The sequence below is a fragment of the Armigeres subalbatus genome, chromosome 2, assembly GCF_024139115.2.
Source record: "Armigeres subalbatus isolate Guangzhou_Male chromosome 2, GZ_Asu_2, whole genome shotgun sequence".
In the NCBI taxonomy this organism is placed as follows: domain Eukaryota; kingdom Metazoa; phylum Arthropoda; class Insecta; order Diptera; family Culicidae; genus Armigeres; species Armigeres subalbatus.
This window is the reverse complement of record NC_085140.1, coordinates 124,039,483-124,060,442: the sequence shown is the minus strand read 5'-3', so window position 1 is coordinate 124,060,442 and position 20,960 is coordinate 124,039,483. Positions and strand designations below refer to the sequence as shown.

Here is a 20,960-nt window from a genome sequence, read left to right as displayed (position 1 = left end):
GCTAATGAAGATGCGACAAAGAAGACAAGAAGACAATGGAATATCTGTCGAATGACCAAGAATACAACACTCCCAGGGGAAGATCAGCCAAATCGCCGCAAACAAGTGGTGCAATCCCGGTTACGCATAGGTCTCAATAATCTAGCCGATTACCTGGGATCAAAAGGTTACCACCGCAGATGTTCGTTGTGCCACTGCAGATTAACAGTCTGCCACATCCTGAATGTTTGCCTGCTGTACGACTTGTTCAAATCAATATGACGACCCAGCAACCACCATGACAACTATACGGACACCTATATATGAATGACCTTGCTATAAAACCGGGCAACCCCTTTGAAATAATGGAACACGTACCACACTACTATTGGAACCCAACCGACCCCGCAACGAAATTGGAAACTCTGTAATCCGCACCAACCAAATTAGTACCACTAAAAAATGGCTATTTTTTCATATGGCTGGATGCTGACAGCGGCGGGTAGGAAACCAACCACTGCAGGAAACCACCATTTGCAGCGGTACCCCTCTGGACCGTCTGATGCCACACTTCTAGGCCGCACGAAAAACTAAAAAGTAAAACAACAAAATATGTAAAATGCCATGTAAATTTAAATTTTTGCAAAAAGAGGTGAGCCAGCCCTGGGCTAAAAACCACTAAAATAAAGATAAAAAAAGGGAAAGCAAAAGCATTTGAATGGTCAGTTTCTGAAAAAAAAATCGGTTTTGATCATTTTTTTTCTACGGGAGGGCCTTTTGCAAACAATGTTTTTTCAATAACTCTGGAACGCAATGGCCGATTGAGCCAATTTTCAATAGGAAACAATTAGACCGAATTCTTTTTTTCCCTTCATTTCTGTGAATTTTGAAATTACTTCAGTTCTTCACTTGTCATGATATTGCCAGCGCTAAGGGAGCAACTGGCTAGGGTGGGCGCTGAAATCAGCGACCCTCAGGCCCAACCTAGGGACCTTCCGCAAGCAGAGAGTACAATGCCTAATAATTAACAAAGAAAATTATAACTATACATTATATAAAACGTTAAAAATTTGGTTGGTTCATAAAATTAAGCTGGTCGACAAAGCAGGACATCAATCACGGTCTTCCGCGGTGGGAGTCTCCATCGATAAACCTTGGCCAGGTGGCCAACTGTAGCTGTACGGATGTCCAAGAATCCAATTGTTGAGTCGCACTGTTCTCCGGAGGTCAATCGCTGCAGCAGCGCATAACATCGATCCATGAAACCGTTCGAAAAACGGGGATCTTTTCAGAGCGAAGGACTTCCGATTTCCGACGAATATTCTGACGTAGGATTTCCGCAATAAACTGATCAGAACGTCAGTTAAATGATGGCGATATTCAGGTCGCATTTAAAAGCAGAAGAGAAAAAAATCACAGTAAGCGTGGCTCATTCTGAGAGCGACAGCTTTCGTATTCGTGCTACACAAGACTTGGTCGGTTGGTATCAAGATGAGGAGACAATGTTAGCGAAGTTGGGAAGGAAACGCACCCATGTGGACTGTGGGGAACATGGGGACTTACAGCCCTGAGAAGACCAGGGAGGCTCGCACACCTCCGTGGGCGGCACTTATATCCGGGTTGGGCTGCCCGGAAAGTCCAAGCTGGATCTAGATCTGGTGGTACAGTTCTCCACTAAACTTCGTAGAACAATCTGGCATCCTTCAAGAAGTAAAAAATGGCTGCCATTACAGCTCCGTCATCTACCAGTGCGTCCCAAATACTACCCGGTATCCCGTAAAGGTTTCGAAGGTGGTCATACTTGGGACATCTTCTGTTCTTTTTGAGCAGCTGGATCATTCCAGGAGCCGATGGATCCTTCCACTTTCCTCAAAAAGAGTCATCTGCTATTGATCCAAGTCCGAGCCCAGTCTTGGCCGACGCGACGACGCACTTAGTCCATTTCTTAACGTCGGCCAGCGGGACGGAGCGGGTGTAAAGTAGTCTCTCGTGTCCGACACTGGCCAGGGCATCGGCTTCTGTATTTCCCCTAATGCCGCAGTGGCGGGGGATCCAGGGGAAGGTGGTACCAGGGATCATACCTGAAAACGTTCCCTGGTTCCAGGGGTGTTTCGGAGTCTCACTTTAAAGGGCGGAAATTACACTTGCGGAGTCCGTGAAGACCACGATTGGCTTGTTCGCCAGGAGGGTGGCCGCGACAAAAACGGCGGCGGCTTCGATTTGGCCAGATTAGGTCCACAGACTCCAAAGCCAACCCCTCGGCTGGAGACGGATCCGTCGGTATATCGAATCTCACTGTTTCGAAAACGTGTGGCAATGAGTTCCAGTACGGATGTTCGGAGTTAATCTGTCTATCACCTTTTTTGAACCGGGAGGCAATGGTGCGATCGATGTTAGCAGGAGGCATCAGCCAGCCCTTTGCTGCGTGCCAGTGGACCCGCAGAGACTGGTACCGGCTACACTTTTCAGGATCCGGTCGGCCTAATCGAGGAGAGGGATCCTGACATCTCCTGAAGTGGCAGTAGCAAAAGAGGCGGCTTTGCGACAGATGGCCACCGAAGGCCGATGCCAGAAAGGAAGAACGCAGGCAGCTTCAGCGGGAGCTGACGGAAGTAGACCGGAGGCCAACCGGACGTAGCTGTTGAAGACAGGCGAGAGTATGTCGATGAGGTTCCGGTAGACTGGACACGTTAGCTCAAGGCCGTAAAGCAAACGGGTGTCGACGATAGTTTGCCCGACTTTTAGTCTAGTACTCCTATTATTATTTTACAAATCAAAAATAAATAAGCACTTTTGAAAAAAAAATTGCAATTATAAAAGAAGAATTGAAAAAAAAATCAAAATATTCCACGAAAAAATACAAAATTTCCATTTGGCCGATACAAATATTTAAAGACTATTTTGTCTCCCCCATTATGATTTTTTTGCCAAAAAATAATATTTTGAGGGGGCAACAAAATAAAATTCGGATAATTTTGAGGATTTTCAAAACATTCTTTAACAAATCCGAGGAGTTTTTTTGTTTTTTTTTTTCATTTTAATATTTATTTTTTATTATCGCCGGGGGGGGGGGGTTTCTTTGACCTTTCGGAGACCAGTAGGACAAAATGTTAATTAAACATTTGTAAGGGGCCCCACACACGCTCCGATGTGTTGTACAACTTTGGCTCCACCCCCAGGAAATTTGGTTGAGTCGGAGTAAAGTCGGATCGTCTGTGGGCAAGTTGTACGACTGTCGGACAGACGGTTTCAAAGTTGCAAAGTTGGTCGGATGAAATCAAAACAGTTTGATTTTGCTCCGACTTGTGGTGGGCGGAGTCAAATGTTGTACAACCAAGTTGCATTGTGTGTGGTGTTGTACAACACTGTTGCTTTCAATTCTTGTGGTGCAATACTCAGGAGCAGAAAATGATTTTTGCGATAATACAGCAAGTATAATAATATGCGATAATAATAATTATAATAATAATATAATAACAATTGGATAATATTAGACCTGTGCGCCGCTGGTGATTTTCTTGCGCCGCCGCCGTATGCAAACCAGGCCGCTTAGCCACTAGACCCCTTGTTATACAGCGTATGCTCGGTCAAACATATTTTTTTCTAAAGCCGCCTGACAATTTAATTATTAAAAGAATGTCCCACATTTTTCTTCGTGAATTTATGGAAATGCTCCTATAATACCAATAAATATTCCTTCAAGAATTTCAGAGTCAGAGATTTTATGAAAAATTTCATATGAACTTAATGCGTAAATTCCTCTACTATCTGAAACTGCCTGGAGATTTTTATGATTTTCGGCGGAAAAATCTGTGATTGAGTAGGTAATGTTTGTTGAGTTGGAGAAGTAAAGGAACTCCAGAGAGAACTTTTATAGAACTTCTCAGAAACATTGATTGCGTAATTACTGATAAAATTTCGACGGACCATATCTTAAAAAATCCAGGGAAGTTTTCGGAAGAATTCACGCTTGAAATTTCAGTGGAATTCATTGACAGATTCTCAGAAAAAATTCTAAAGAAATTTTGAAGGATTTCCTATGGAAAATCCACAGATTGAAAGTGAAAATTCTTTCGAAAAATTTTTCAGAAGAAATACATTGAGGAACTCCCGGAGCAATTCATTGAGGAACTTCCGAAGGAATTCCTTGAGGAAATTTCGGAGGAATTCCTTAAGGAACATCCAGAGGAATTCCAGGAAGCACTTTTTTGGAGTTCCTGGAGGAACTTCCGGGCAAATTCAAGCTTCAGGAGGAATTCCTGTAGGAACTTCCGTAGAAATTCTTTGAGGAAATCCTTGGATAACTTCCGGAGGAATTCCTGGAGGAATTTTCTGTGGAATTTGTAGAGCAACTTCTGGGGGAATTCTGGAAGGAACTACGGAGAAATTTACGAGCAAATTGCTGGAGGAACTTCCGGAGAAATTCCTGATGGATTTCCTGGATGGAATTTGCGGAGGAACTCCGGGAGGAATTTCCGGAGGAATTCCTGGAGGTACTTCCGTAGGAATTCCTGGAGGAATTTCCGGATGAACTTCCGGAGGAATTGCTGGAGAAGCTTGTGGAGGAATTCCTGGTGGAACTTCCGGAGGAAATCCAGGAAGAACTTCCTGGAGGATTTTCTTGAGCAACTCCGGGAGGAACTTCGGAATTCATGGAGGATTTCCTTGAGGAATTTGCGGAAGAACTCTGGGAGGAATTTCCAGAAGAACTCCGGGAGGAACATCTGGAGGAATTCCGAGAGGAGCTTCCAGAGGAATTTCAGGAAAAACTTCCAGAGGAATTCCGGAAGGAACTTTCCGAGGAATTCAAGGAGGAACTTCCCGAGGAATTCCGGGAGGAACTTCCCGAGAAATTCCGGGAGGAACTTCCCGAGAAATTCCGGGAGGAACTTTCGGAAGAATTCCGGGAAGAAGTTTCGGAGGAACTTGAACTTGGAACTTTGGAGGAATTCCGGGAGTAACTTCAAGAGCAATTCCGGGAGGAACTTTCGGAAGAATTCCGGGAAGAACTTTCGGAGGAATTCTGGGAGGAACTTGAACTTGGAACTTTGGAGGAATTCCGGGAGAAACTTCAAGAGCAATTCCGGGAGGAACTTTTCGAGAAATTCCGGGAGGAACTTCTGCAGGAATTCCAGGAGGAACTTCCGGTTGCATTCCGGGTGGAGCTTCCGGAGCAATTCTTCCGGTGTGATTACGGGAAGAACTTATGGAGAAATCCAGGGAGGGGCTCTCGGAGGAATTCCGGGAGAAACTTCCGGAAAAAATTCGGGAGGAACTTCTGGAGGACCTTCCGCAGAAATTCCGAGAGTAACTTCCGGAGTAATTCTTGGAGGAACTTCAAGTGGAATACCGGAAGGAATTTCCGGAGAAATTCCTGTAGGAACTTCCGGAGAAATTCCTGTAGGAACTTCCGGACAAATTCCGGAAGGAACTTCTACAGAAATTGCAGAATAAACTTCCGAAAAAAATCTGTAAGAACTTCCGGAGGAACTCCAGGAGAAACTTCCGGAGAAATTCCGAGATGTGCATCCGGTGGAATTCCTGTATGGACTGTGAAAATCGAATTCCAATACAATTCAAATCCACTTCCAATCCAATCACAATCAAATACAATTGCAACTCTAACAAATTTTAATCGCATTCAAATCCATCATAACTAAAATTCCAATTACATGCCGTTCACGTTCCAATAAAATTCAATTCAATCCACAACCAATCTAATTCTAATCCCATTCCAATTCAAATCCAATCTTATTGCACTCCAATCCAATCCCATTTCAATTCAATTCATCCAATTCAGTATTCGTGAAACAGCACCATACACATCAGCATATACAGAAAGAAAATAAAGCCTGTCCACGTTAAATTTCGGACACCCATCATCCAATGCTATTTTTTAAAATTTTCACACACCACTGAGAAGATTAATTTACATGACAGTTGAATCTCTCCGCTTTATGTGATTTTTTGAGCATATTTTCATTCTTGTCAAAGTGATGAAATGGCTACAAATCAATTGGACATTGTCTCTGTGTCCGAAATTTAACGTGGACAGGCTTTAACTAAATATAACGTTTGTTGGAGTTTTGGTTGTACCAACTGTTCGTCAGACGGTTGTACAAACTGGATTGGTCGCACAAACTTGGGGGCGGAGTCAAAGTTGTACAACATGTCGGAGAGTGTGTGGGGCCTAACTAACAGCCTTACTAAATCAATATTAACAATAAACAATTACAAAATTTTCCACAAAATAATTTATTTTCCATGAGAAATTGAAAATTTTCCACAAAGTTATCTCTTTATTCATCAAATTATCTCTTTATCAATAAAAAAAAAGAAAATTTCCATAAAAAATACAAAAAAGCAATCAAATTGATACAAAAAATTAATGGACTTAAACGTCTTAAAGAAGGGGTCATCAATGGAAAAATGATCAGTTTGGTTGCTTTTTCATTTTTTTTTATGGAAATTTTCATATTTTTTTGTTGCTCTTTTTTGATTTTTTCGTAGTTTTTAATTTTTTGTAGAAAAAATATTTATTTTATTGAAAATTTTGTAATTGTTAATTGCTGATATTCATTTATTTATGGGCATTTTGTATTTTTTATTTTTTGTATTTTCCGTGGAACATTTTGATTTCTTCTTCTTCTTTGTGTTGTGGAAAATTCCTAAATGCGTATGGAAATTTTGCATTATTTGTGGAAATTTTATATTTATTTTATTTATTTATTGCTCAAACCCTGATTTCTTTATTAGCAATCTCCTAATTTTTTATGGAAATTCTCTAATTTTGTAGGGGGAGTTTTTATTTTAGTCTCGGAGATTGTTGAAGGGAGTGACACGGGATGACTCTATATGAGAAGGTTTAATATGTGAAGAGAAAATAATGTTGGGATGACGGGAGACAAATTGAGACCTCTGGTAGAAAAATGTTGCGGTGATAGTGAAAGCAATGACTTTTGATGATTGTACTGAAATTATCGTGATACTAGGGAGGTAATTGAATGTCACGAGTAGTGAATTCGGAAATAATGATAGTGGCGATAGCATTGTTTATAGGTACTGAGAAGGAAAGTGACGAAGGTATTGAATAGAACAAGAACATAGTGTTCAAGATTATACTCGATGTGTGTATGTATAGTCATGATAGTCTAAATGTTGATAACTGCCCACAGTAATTTCATACTAAGTCATTAGTAAGCTACAATTCCTTAGTTATTTGGACGCCAACACGTCTGCGGGATTGGCAGCACTCTCAAATAATTTAATTACATTATATTATTTAACTACCGTGTTTGCCAATCGGCCAATTAAATTACTCATTTGGTAGAAACTTAGAGAGACTGGAAAGTGACAGGTGCGAATATTTTCATCGATTATAGCACAAGTTGCGTTCTTCCCATTCAAAAACCTAATAGATCGCCTTTGATGATTATGCTTAAACATGGATATTTAACAGTATGATGAAAATCGAAACATTTATGAATTAATATGAACGATAACCTTGGTTCATCGTATGATTCAATTCAATGTCATGCCAGTTAAACCATAAAAATGATTAACATTGCATCCGAACCCATCCCAAGTTGTGCTGCATATTACACTGCCGTAAAAGCTCCCAACGATTGGTCGACAAACCGAAAAATGTCAACCGTTCAATCCTTCGTCATATTTTTTATTAACCCATAAAACAGTTGAGCTCGTTCACACCACCGCGAATAAGCCGCATGGGATGAGCTCCGTGGATGAACTTAATTGACGATTAAAATTATAATGTGCGGCACATTGTTTATTGTTTTGCTTACCTCCAACAATACTCCCACTCGTACCGTGGACAATAACACAGCCACTTCAACGCCCTGCGTCCCCCGGTGCTATTGGATTTCAATTTGGATTCGGCTTCGATATGATGATCGCAATTCTCACGTACAACGATGCGCGGGCAACAGACGATAAAACTGATGATCACCGTCGTCGTCGTTGCAATCTTGACCTCATTCACCTCCTTTTTCAGCACAGGTTCCCAATAATCAAACGCACAGACACAAACTCGAAATCGCTTTTCTATCTTCGATTCCAATTTCAGCCTCACCAAATCGGATTGTTTATTTTCATTTCGTCCGATTTGATCTCTGAAATGGTTTTTCCAATAACGTTAAGAAGGTGTTGAAACGATGCACGGCGTTTTTAGCAACAGACCTTCTGGAACTGTGGTTGGCAGAAACACACGTGATGAGTCCCACCGGGTCGAAGGCAATTTTCTAACACGGCACAAAGTACACCCCCACTTTTCGTACACTCTTGTATTCGTGTGCAAAGAATTGCAGTAGCAAACACACAAGGTAGGATCTTATTTTGCTTATTCGACTTCTTCGGTTACATCCGTTAACAACGGCGCGCTATCCACTGAATCGACTGCAACACTTTTCACATCTGGCTGAGGCTGCTGTTGGCTGGATGCTTCGCACTTTGGAAAACACGTTTTTCTTCCACTCTCACCCGTTTGCTGTGCTGATTGCTGACTCGGACAGGTTATTACATATATAGGTGGCTGTTAATTACGTAGACCCGGGTTATTACTTTCAGCACTGGAGCAGTGTTTCTCATGGACACAATATTGGGTCCACAGACGGACAAAATATTAGCTGAAATTTACGAACTTCTATGAAATTTTGATTGCAGCTATTATTTTGAGCAAAAGTTTAGATTTTTGATGGTGTTGTCGGTTGCAAAACTGGTTTTCATCTATAATTGAACTTTATTGATTAATTTTATATTTTGTTCACACTTAGCTCATCATTGTCATGGTACAAAGAACTGATGTCGCTAATTCGGTTAAGTTGGGTGCATATTCAGACGATTGATTGCTAGCTTCGAGGAGACGAGAAAGTACGATTCTCAATGTTTTGGAGGTTCTTTCCGGGAGTGGCTTGGAGTGGCTTTTTATGCGGATTACTTTCATTCACTTCTCGATGTTAATTTCCAAATTTTCTTATTTTTGCCTTTCTCGTACAACAAAGTTGTACCGAGAGACTATTATTTCAATCCGAATGCGAACTTTTTATAGTCGACTCAGCTCAACCAGCTGAGCAAATGTATGTTTGCCTGTCCGGTGTATGCGTATGTGTGCACAAAAGCTAAGAAGAACATTAGACAACTTTTTATAATCCTTTTTTAACCTTAAATCCTTTTTTCCTATCCGATTATCTCGCAACAAGTCTTTTTTCGACGGGGGGCAAACCCACGTTGATCACTATTAAATTTGATAACAATCGAAGTTATGAAGAAAAACCCAGATTAATCCACCTAGCGGTGATGGCGCCTTTCTCGCGGAAAAAGGTAATAAATGTAGCCTTTACGCTTACGCCTCGAAGATGTACAAGAAAGGCAAAACAGTTGCACCGTCTAATGTTATGATAGAAAATTTACACTAGTAGACGACAGATGGCGCTGCCAGAAGTTTCTCGAATTTCCTATGTTCGAATTTTGACTTTCGGACAATTTCATAGTACTATGAAACTCAACGAAGAGCATACTTACGCCTAAATGCGAGCAACACGAGCATCTTTATAGTACGATGAAACTCTCAATGGAAGCAAGCCACGGATAAACTTTAAAAATATTCATAGATGCAAGGCATTTTTCATAACACATTATTGTTCTATGTGACTATGTCTCATCACTATTTTAATATTATCTATTTTTTGCAATTTGCAATTATTATGAAATTCAATAATGATCAACAGCGTTTTAGTCTCTGTCGGATGCAACTTGTTGCAAGAAAATCGGTTAAGAGTTTCTATGTGAAAATTTGGCTAATGTTTTTTATGGCATTTTGTGCACACACACACGCACACACATACACACACACACACGCACACACGGACAGACAGACATTTGTTCAGCTCATCGAGCTGAGTCGAATGGTATATAACACTATGGGTCTCCGGGACTTCTATCAAAAGTTCGAATTTGGAGTGAAATGATAGCCTTTCGGTACAACTTAGTTGTACGAGAAAGGCAAAATGTACATTTGATCATAAAAGCGCCATATGAGGTTGATGTCTTGGCTAAATGCGAGAAAGACAGTATCACTACTCGGAGAATAAAGCTGGGTTTTGCCTTTCTCGTACAACAAAGTTGTACCGAAAGGCTATCATTTCACTCCAAAATCGAACTTTTTATAGAAGGCTCAGAGACCCATAGTGTTATATATCAATCGAATCAGTTTGACGAACTGAGCAAATGTCTGTCTGTCCGTGTGTATGTGTGTGTGTGTGTGCACATGTGCCATAAAAAACATTAGCCAATTTTTCACATAGTAGTTCTTAACCGATTCTCTCGCAACAAGTTGCAACCGATAGAGAATAAAGCGTAGTTGATCACTGAATTTCATAACGATTGCACATTCCAAAAAATTCTAAATATTCAAATGGTTATGATATGTCGTGAAAAAGTCATAACATGCTATAAAATGCCTTGTAGAATCAACCCATGCAAGCTCTTTTACTCGCTTTAGTACAAGACTTGAGTACAACAAATGCAACACAAGTTTTCATAGCATGCAAGTTTCGTTCATAACGCCATAACGCCTCTGCAGGTTTAAAGCATAATAAAAAAGATCGAATAAAACGCACACGCTAATAATACCTTACTTAGAATTTTTGAAAATAAACTTACAAATAACTCAGCATTTCAACTAATATTCTGGGTTGGATTGATTAATTATGTACGAGAAAGGCACAATCACTGCTAGGTGGATTAATCTGGGTTTTTTCGTAGTCAAATTAATGTTTTATTAAATTCGAAGGCCATATTAAACCAAAAACAATCTGTGTATGAAGTGACTGCAGTGTACTGTTTGTCATGTCTGTGCTAATTTTGCAATGTAGGTGTGAAAATAATATTGATTTAAGTTTGTTTTCAATAATTATGTCACGCAAAAAATGTGTTCCGTTTCAATAATCAAACGCTCGTTTATAAAGCAGACCATGCTCAGAATGGCAGAGTTCCACCCGATACGGACTTCTTTGGGTATTAAATACGAATTAATGCATCCTTGCCTTGGCTAAGAAACATCATAGTAAAAACCCAGATAAATCCACCTAGCGGTGACGATGCCTTTCTAGATTCAATCCCTTGGTTTTGCCTTAGTGTGATACACATCATAAATAATTGCCTACATTACGGCTCTTGCAAACGCTGTGAGGCAAACAACCAACATCATGGGTCTCCGAGACTTCAAAGTTCGATTTTGGAGTGAAATGATAGCCTTCCGGTAGCAATGCAGCAAAGATAAAAAGAAGTTTTTTTTAATTGGGGCTACCTATATAAAAGCAATGCACTGATGAGAGTCAGGCCCATCTTTTCTCCAGCAAAATTTAATTTGATAATTACGATGGTAGATATGTAGATATGTAGAAAACAACGGAGGTTTACTCAAATTGGTAACCCAATTTTCAAAAACCTTGGGAAGAATTAATGTATGGGAGAAGTTGAAGACATCTAGAGCAGTATTGGAATTTCTCATTTTCAATGAGAGTTGTCACACGATGTTTACATATCTGCCCCTTTCAATATCTATAGAAACGCGAAGGATGAATGGCATGCTACAAAAATCTCAAACAATATTTGTTCCGTGAAAGGGCATGAAAGTGTGCAATAGCTGCTTTACTTTTGTGTTTATTACCATTTTCAACTCGGTGAATTAAAGAGGTATGATTAATTTATCGACTAAACACTATTCTTCGCATGTATTTATTAAAATGACTTAGAAATTTAATTTTCAAAATAAAGCGCAATACCCTTTCATGACTGTCTTTCATGCGAAATTGATCAAAGAACACACGTTTCTTTCATTTGGTCGCCTGATATAGAAAAAGGCGTTTTTCTCTCTTTCTTATGACGATCACGACCTTTTCCAGTACTGATCTAGAGTGATAAATTTTCCGCATCACACTCTTTTATGATTCTAAATACCTAAGATCGTTTCATATATAAGATTAAAAAACTACTTTAAAACATTCAGAATCAATGCCGGCCGGCCAAAAAGATTCAAAGATTCAAATTTTTGTTCGTGAAAAAAATATTTTGGTGGCCATATTTAACATATCTAAGGGGCCATCCACACGCTTCTAGGGGGATGGGGAGTTCTGAGTAGCTCGTCACGCCATACAAAAACTATAGAGGTTTAATACGAAAAGTGTGACGAAGGGCGAAGCCCCCCGTTCAGATCAGCGTGACGATCCTTACAAAAAAAATTTAAAAGCGTGATTACTGTGGGTAGGGGATGTTCTCAAAAATGAGAACTTGAAACTCTTTATAGGTAGAATCATTTTGATTGCAAAGTGATGAACCATGCTAATATCCAATACATTCTACGAGTTTTCATATGCTCTAGAAAAGTTTTCAGCATGATCACATATTTCGGATTAATAGACAACAACATAATCCAAACAATAAAATTCATGTGGAAAACAAAATCTAAAATTGGTAGAATCTCGGATGGCAGGAGCAGATTTTAGAAGTAAGACACTTCAATCTTTAATAACCAGAAAAGGCATTTTTTAAGGTTCTTGTGAACAAAAAATACGCTTTTGTAAGGTTTCAATTAGAAACAGACCAAAAAATACTAAGCACATTTCAAACTAAAACTTTAAAAAAGCAGCTTATCGCAACTTTTCGCAAAACAAAATAGTGATTAATAGAAACCTATTGCTTTCAGCTTTGTAATGAGCATAGAATCATTATGGGCACTCATTGGCGCCTATACTTTTGGAGCAAAAAAATTGAGTATTTTAATTAAATTTGTATATAAAGTTAACTTAAGTTGAGTTCTGTCACCTATATTTGACAAAGGCATACTATTTAAGACCCTGACAGTCCAGTTAAGACAGTCCTGAAATAATATTGGGGTTAGCGATGGGTTCAATTAAAAATTATATAACGAAGTCAAAACTAAACAGAACTTTTTCAAATTTTGAATTTGAACCACATGAGTATTCTATAAAATGAGAAAAATATAATTCCGAATACGAATAAATACGAATTTCGATTTTTGAGGTTTTGGCTGCCTTCGAACCATTGTGCACTAGACCTGTGCGCCGGTCTTATAATCGGCGGCGGCGGCGTAGTGGTTACTTTTGTCCCGGCGGCGGCGGCGTCACGGCGGCGCGCCGTTGGCTTTTATCGGCGGCGGCGGCCGCGGCGTGAACCGGCGTGGATGAAGAAATCAATGGCAAAAAAATCAATTTTAACGCGGATTTTTGAATTCACGTGGTTTTGATTCACACGTACGAATCGCCCGTATAAAAATCGTCTTCAGTGGATTAAAATTGATATATTCTATGTTTGTCGATCATCAAACAGCACATTCCATAGTAAAACACCAGCGACACTAATAAGTACCTGATCTCAAAATATTATTTAAATTAGACTTTGGTGTCATAGGACTAATTTGTTAATATTTTTTTTCCAAAAGTTTTCCTAATTCAGGATTTTGATAAATTCCAGTCGATTTACTTCTAAATATATCTAAATTTCAGAAAAATTCTAGCTACTATTCTTTTAGATACATATACAATTGGGCAATGTTTAAGCGGCTGGACAATCGACAGTTTACTCCCCACCTCGCGATCTTGTATGCACAAATCTCAATAGATGATCAACATAACTAAAATAAGCTCTGGCTGAATAAGACTTAGGCACGATGACCAACCAAATTGAATATTTTCCTCAAAAGTTGGTAAAATATGCCAAAAAAGTTCTTGGTGGAGTTCCTGAAGGGATTTCCGGAGGAAACTACGATTTTTTTCTAAGTTTCATTAGAAATTCCTTTGTAAAACCCTATAAGAAATTCTGCGGAAACTCCATGTAGGCATTTTTTCAAAAACCATTAAGGTTCTCGTTGGGAAATTCCTTTAGTAAAACCACAGGTAAAACCGTAGAATATTCTTTCAGGATTTCATTCGGAAATTTATTAAGGAATGAAATAGTTTCCGAAAGAATTCCTAAAACAATTTCCGAAGAAATTGCTGGAAAAAATCTTCGAAGGGTTCAGAAAGGACTCTCCGAGGGAATAGCGAAAAGAGTTTATAAAGACAATTTTTGAAGGAATTTTCGAAAGAACTTGTGTAGTGTAAGTGTAAGTGTAAGTGTAAGATCCACTATTGATCCCACTACTCACTTCCCACAAATCACACCAAGGAAATACACAACCTGGCTTAATGTAGACTCGTTTATTCGTCATAAGGAACAAAGGTTTGGGCACGCAGGCCTTGCTTATTATATGTATAGGCATTTTATAATTTTGCCCGGAAGCATCGACTTCAAAAATAGTTTACATTAGGGAACCGAAGGAATTCCCGCAGAAAAATTAAAGAGAATCTTTTCAGTAATTTCCGAAAAAATGTTCTAGGGAATTTTCAGAAGAATGGAGAATGGAGAATAAATAGAGAATGTTGTTACGGAATTATTGAGGGAAATGCCAAAGAACTTCTTCCTAAAGTTACAAAATAATTTTCAAATGATTATCCGTAGAAACTCCCAAGGAATTGTTTAAGGTAGTTCTGAAAGTATTCCTATGTGAATTTCAGGAAAAGTTGTCAAAGAATTTGCTAAGGAACACCTAGAGGAATTTCTATAAAATTTCCAACGTTTTTTTTCTAAAGAAAACTGGAGGTATTCCTAAAATAATCCTCCTGTAAATGAATTTCTGAAGGAATTTTAGAAGGAATTCTAAAATATTTTCCGTCGATACTTCAAAAGGAATTTGCGAATGATTTTCGGAAGGTATATTCGAAAGAATTTCTAAGGGAATTACGAAAGAACTCCAAAAGGATTTTATGAAGCAATTCCTAAAGTAGTTTCCTAAGAAATGTTCAAAGGAATTTCCAAAAGAACGAACCATAACGAATTTCCTAAGGTTTTCTTAAACAAAGGAATACGTGGAGGAAATTTTGACGTAATCCCGAAGTAAATTTTAAAAAATATCCGGAAGAATTTCCGAAGAACTTTCTGGAATTTTGTAGAGTAGGGATAGGAGTTTTGTAGAACTTTTTGAGGCAATTTCCCAAGGAATTACTGGACGAATCTTCAAAGGAATCTCTGGAGGAAATTGCGAATAAATTACTGAGAAAAATTCCAAAGGAATCCTTGAAGAAACCTAGGAATTACATCAGAAAAACCAGAATGCATTTTCTCTGAAATTCTATTAGGATTTTCTCCGTAATTTCTTTTGAGAATTCCTTCGGAAATTCCATCATGAATTTTTTCTAAAATACCTTTATCGATTCCTCTGGAAATTCCTTTAGGAATTCTTTAGGGTAAAATACTTACCTTCAAAAAATCTTTTAGAAGTTCCTTTAAGAATTATTTTCGAAAATCCATTGAGGTTCTCTTTTGGGAATCCCTTCAAAAGTTTTCTTGGAAATTCCTGCACTAAACCCAACACAAATTTCTTGAAAAACGCCTCCAAAAATTTATTTGTGGATTCCTCCAGAACTTTATTTCTTAAAAAGGCCGTTACAAATATTTAATCAACATTTTGTCCTACTGGTCTCCGAAAGGTCAATGGGGGGGGATAATAAAAAATAATTATTAAAATGAAAAAAATTAAAAAACTCCTCGGATTTGTTAAAGAATATTTTGAAAATTCTCAAAATTATCCGAATTTCATTTTGTTGCCCCTTCACAATATTATTTTTTGGCAAAAAAAAAACCCGGGGAGCCAAAATAGTTTTTAAATATTTGTATCGGTCTAACAAAAAAAAATACCGCCCGGAATTCATTCGGATATTTCTCCAGGGACTTCTTTGAAAGATTATTCGTAAAACCTTCGGAGATTTCTCCAGATTTTCGTGCGGAAGATCTTCCAGAAAATCCTTTGAAAAATATTGAAAAAGAAGTTGTTTGCAACGTAGTTCCTTATTGAAGTTTCGAAAAAAATCCAAAAATAAACAATAACAAACGAGGACTTTAGGAAAGATGAAGGCATTTTTGGAGAAATTCCTGCAGGAAGTTCCGGAAGAATTCCCGAAGAATGTTTTAAAGGAGTTGCTGGAAGAAGTTCTGAAGAAATTCTTTAGGCAAAAATTGAATGAATTCCTTATGGATATCTAGAAGAACTTTTTCCAGCGATTCATGAAATAAATGCTGAATCAATTTAAAAAAAAAGAAATTCTCAACAAAATTCCAAAGAAATTCTCAAAAGAACGAATGGATTTTTTAAGGAATTCCTTAAGGAATTTTCACAGGAATTGCTAAAGAAACATCTCAAGTAGTCTCCGAAGGAGATTGTGGATTTGTGGAACAAAATCCGAAAGCATTCCTTAAGCAATTTCCGAAAAAAAAAATCGAAAAGGATTTTCTGAAGAAATGCGTAATGAAAATTCTTAAGGAATTTTCGGAGAAATTTTGTAAGGAATCTCCGAAGGAATTTCCTAAATAAATTTAGGAAGAATTAATAAAATAATCTTCTAAGGCTTTTTAAAAGGAACTTTTCGGAGGAATATCTGGAGGAATTATCAAATAAATTTCTTGATTTATTTCCGAACTAATTTCTGGAGTATTTTTCGAAGGAATTCATAAATGAATGTTTGAACGACACTTCTTCGATTATTCTCAGAAATTCCAGGAATTTTACAATGAGGCTTTTGGAATACACTATTAAATAATTTCAAGACAATAAAATTAGATAAAATTTTCGTTATGTTTGAAAATACCTGACGTTTTAACTAAATAATTTGACTAAATACTATTCAGCGAAGCGACAACACCCCAGTTCTGGGTTACAATAGCTGTGAATAAGAAAATAAGAAGCGTTTTTAACTGATGCTTGTAATATTTACTCAGCAATATTTGTTTTGCTGATGCTCAGCAAGTGGTTATGTCAGTTATATACAGAAATTGATTTCAAAATATGAATTACTTACTCGGGAGTTGGAACAAAAAATCGGTAAAGCATTCACAGTTGGGATTTAATTATTTTGCTAAATCAGTTTGCCTATAAGCCAATTATCCTAATAGCACAAATCTTAAAACAAAGAAAACTGATTAAATAAGTTGATTTAAATAAATAACAAAAAAATGTCAAAATAACTAATGTGCAACTTGACTTGAAATTTCTTAACTACAATAATTTTCCTGCACCAATGCCAGATCCTTTAAGAATTGGGAACGCTTTGGGCATATATCCAAGCCCCACAACAAACCCATTTTGCGAGTCACCTACAAGTTTACGTGCCCGACTAAATGAGGCCTTGGCTTAACGCATTCCAAAGATCAGTTTAACAATTTATGTATTATTATACTGGATAAATCCTCATTCAAACTTTCAAACTAATCAACCAACCTATTAAATAACCAAGACAAGGTATGTCACTACACCGACTTAGGGACACCATCGCTTGAGATAGATTTGAAATTGAATTTTGACGAGATCCACCTTAACAACATTTATGAACTTCCGTAAGACTAGTTTAGTACTATTCCAATTAACTCTACCACGCTGTATTTCTTCACAGATACGTATTTCGACCTCAATTATTAGACCGAGACACTGAATCTCGTGCTTGGCTCGACTCGACTTAAGTTAATTGATTATTTTTATTGCGATTAGTCACCGGCGTGGCCAAATTATGATCGGCGGCGCGCCGACCCAAAATCGTCGGCGGCGGCGGCGCGAGTAAAACCACCGCCGGCGGCGGCGTGGCGCGGCGGCGCACAGGTCTATTGTGCACTCATTAGTCAAAACATCATTCCGCTCCAAAAAGCGTTTTAAATGAGGGTAATTTATTATTTGTTCTCTGCGACGAACGTCAATTCACTGTTTCTAACGAAGGAGAACAAAAAAACTTCTTAGATTCAAATGTATGATTTGATTTAGTCATGAGCTTTAGGTGCTGAGTTGGATGCGTTTCAACTCACGATTGAGTTGGATCGTACATGAGTTTTGAGATTTTTAGTTTTTTTAATACCTGTATACCTGTGTGGTTAACAACACAGTTTGATTGCAATTAAATGGAACGACGACGGATCAAGATCAAGATGGATCGATAATTGTCCATGTTCTGAAGTTTAGCGCATCTGTAAAACACTGTATTGATGTGAGCTTCCAGGAATTAGGGAAAACGCCATCATTAAGTGAGTGCACTATGGAGCGGCTCCATTCAAAGTGGTGGCCAATAATTTTTTTTTGGGTTTTCTGCATTTTTTATAGTATCCTAGTAAGATTAGAATAAGGTTAATCATATTTATGTATTTTCATCGCATCCGGTAGGTGTAGGAGATCCCCCAGTGGCGGACACATAAGCCATTTAAAGAAAAACTCACTAACTATACAGATTATGTATTCACAAAATATGATCATTGATGAATCATACAAACTATTCATGAGCATTTGAACACGTTTTGCGATAATGCATTTTAATGATGAATTTTGGTGGACAATTTCACCTTTCAAAAATGCGTACGTTAGTACCGGACACTTTTGCATCATGTTCAAATATAACGAAGTTGTTATTATATGAGTAGAAACATCATTTAAAATTGCAATATTTTTCACTTGCTTAGAGTTGTGGATATTAAAATGTGTTAATAGAGCTTATTCGACTCTCCAGCTAAATTTATTACATCCTACCCCGAATTCTCACCTTTTTTCAATGCCATCTTCAAATTTTTGTTCTACTTATTTCTGTGGCTTCCTGATACTTTAGTAAGAAGAAGCAATTAAATTGAAGTAAGTTTAACAAAACAGGTGTAAAAATGACTATTTGCTTACATAAGAATCTCACTGTCCGGACAGCAGGGGGACAGCTGCCGAATAGACAAAACTTATTTTTACCACAATTACATAACATATCTAACAAATCATGATCGTTATTCAAAATATAGCTTATATTGACCATCTCTACATGATTAGAATGCTTTCGATCGAATTTGACTTTGTTGATTCAAACCTTATAAAGTAAGGTAAAACAAGAAAATTTAGACCATTTTTTTTCAATCCTAAATTTTGAACAAAGCTTTCAATCTAAAGATCAATTTTTTCCTTAAGGTAAAGGACTTTGAAATAGCTATCCTTTGCAGTACATTAGATCGTGAACGGACCTCTGCAAGTATCGTTTTGAGAAGTGTCCGGTGTTGGGAGGTATCCGGCGCTGGGGATCTCCCCCTAACTAGTATTTAACCCAGTAAAGAGCTACGTATTCCTGAACAATAAACTTGAACGATTGTTTTTACGTTTAGGGGCAGTTCAAATGCAAATAAAAACTAGAATAAGAATTATGTGCGTAAAATGAAATAGCAGAGGTGGAGGTGTAAGCCATTGACTATTTCAGATCAAAAAGTAACACGATGTTCCTATGTTTCATATTAACATAAATAATTCTATTCAGACTTTTTTTCTCGATTAAATAACTACTGCACAATATACGCGTTAGAGCGAAAAAAAAACTCATTATTTGAAAATATTGTCTTTTAAATGCAAGTAGGTAGATAATAGTTTTTAGGAAAATAAATATTCCTAAGTATAGCTGTTAGAAATTGTAAAATGGCACATGAACACAGAATTTCATTCAGAATATATTAACAAGGTTATCGTGCAACCATTGAAAACTTAGTCCAGCTGGATAGATACAGTTTCTATATTGAATGATAATTTTCTGTCTGTTTTAACCCATTTTTTATAAAAATAATAATTAAGTGTATACCATTTTTAAGACTAAATTTCACATTTAACAGTTCAACCTTTCAAGCAGTGTTTAATTTGTACGGTTTTTTGTTTATGCTCGATAATCATAATTAACTAAATAAAATATAAAAAACATCCATTTTTCTACTTTGTGCCAAAATGACGCTCATCCGCAGCTATCCGCAGCTGAATTCTCGGTCCGCAGATAGTATAGATCCCAAACTAAACTGCGATGGACAATTATCTTTCCAACGGTGTGTATCAAATCTCATAATTGGACCGTTATTCGCTAGGAGAATTGTATTTGATTGAAATGCAATTTTTTACAATTTTCCTAAGTCTGATGTCTGTGGCGCAATGAGTTTTCATCACAGAGGGCTGAAATTTGGGAAATCTAGCTTTGAACTATTCGTCTATCAAATGGTATATGAGACATGTCATTCAAAGCAAGTAAATTTTTCGATTTTTGGCCACCACTTTCCCCATCAGTGGCGTAGCCAGAAAATTGGCCTGGGGGGTGTTTTCTGAACATTTTTTTTTTAATTTAAGAGGGTTCGAAAAAAAATTCTACATATTTTGTCTCTGGGGGGATTCATGCCTACCGGGTTGAATATTGATTGATGCGGTCCAGATCTTTTCGAAACATCAACTCAATGAGCGTTGTAAACCGTTTCGTAACTAAAGATTAACTGTCGTAACTGAAGTTGGTTGTTCATTCTACTATATGAAATAGTTTCATCATCAGAACGATCCAGAACGGCTATACAATCAAATGTCAACTTATGACTCCACGTGACGAAAGGAAGTAACCAAACAAATTCGAAAACAGTCAAGTTTTATTCCAACAAAAAGAAAAAAAAGTCTTGGTGGTGATGATCATCACTAAGTTACTGAAACTATAGCTATAACTCCGTTACTAGTGAAATTCAAACATCGAACCATTAGGCAGAGTTGTAGAAAAACCTTGACACTAGAAGTCCACCATACAATACTTTTTGAAATTCAGTTTCTGGAATGAGTTATTGACAAACTACTAAATGGTCGAACGCAAATTACTAAATGATCGATAACATCCTTGAGTTGATATTTACAAGAACATTCTTCTCATTTCGGTCAAACACGTTTAGTACCAACAATATAAAAACCAGATTTACATTTCTTCGGTGAATTCGGTGATTTTGAAATGGAAAGCTGAACAGATGGATTTTTGAAAGTTTTTAACCAGACTTGACACATCTGGTAGTGCTCCTGAGCACATGTTTCTCTCAGGGAAGTGAAAAAAATCATCTTG

The 20,960-nt window shown here is 37.6% G+C and overlaps 1 protein-coding gene across 11 annotated transcripts in view; it reads right to left on the bottom strand.

Moving 5' to 3' along the window:
* Positions 1 to 20,960, bottom strand: part of LOC134210786 (inositol 1,4,5-trisphosphate receptor) — a 115,894-nt gene that overhangs the window by 77,776 nt on the left and 17,158 nt on the right. For 5 of the 11 annotated variants that reach the window (XM_062687057.1, XM_062687046.1, XM_062687056.1 and 2 more), the window contains exon 2: positions 7,785 to 8,624. The exons of 2 other annotated variants lie outside the window; for them this stretch is intronic. The gene's annotated coding sequence lies outside the window, so the exon portion shown is untranslated. Of the gene's footprint in view, positions 1 to 7,784; positions 8,642 to 20,960 lie in introns of those variants that run through there. 4 more of the 11 variants (XM_062687047.1, XM_062687052.1, XM_062687053.1 and 1 more) reach the window with 4 other exon arrangements.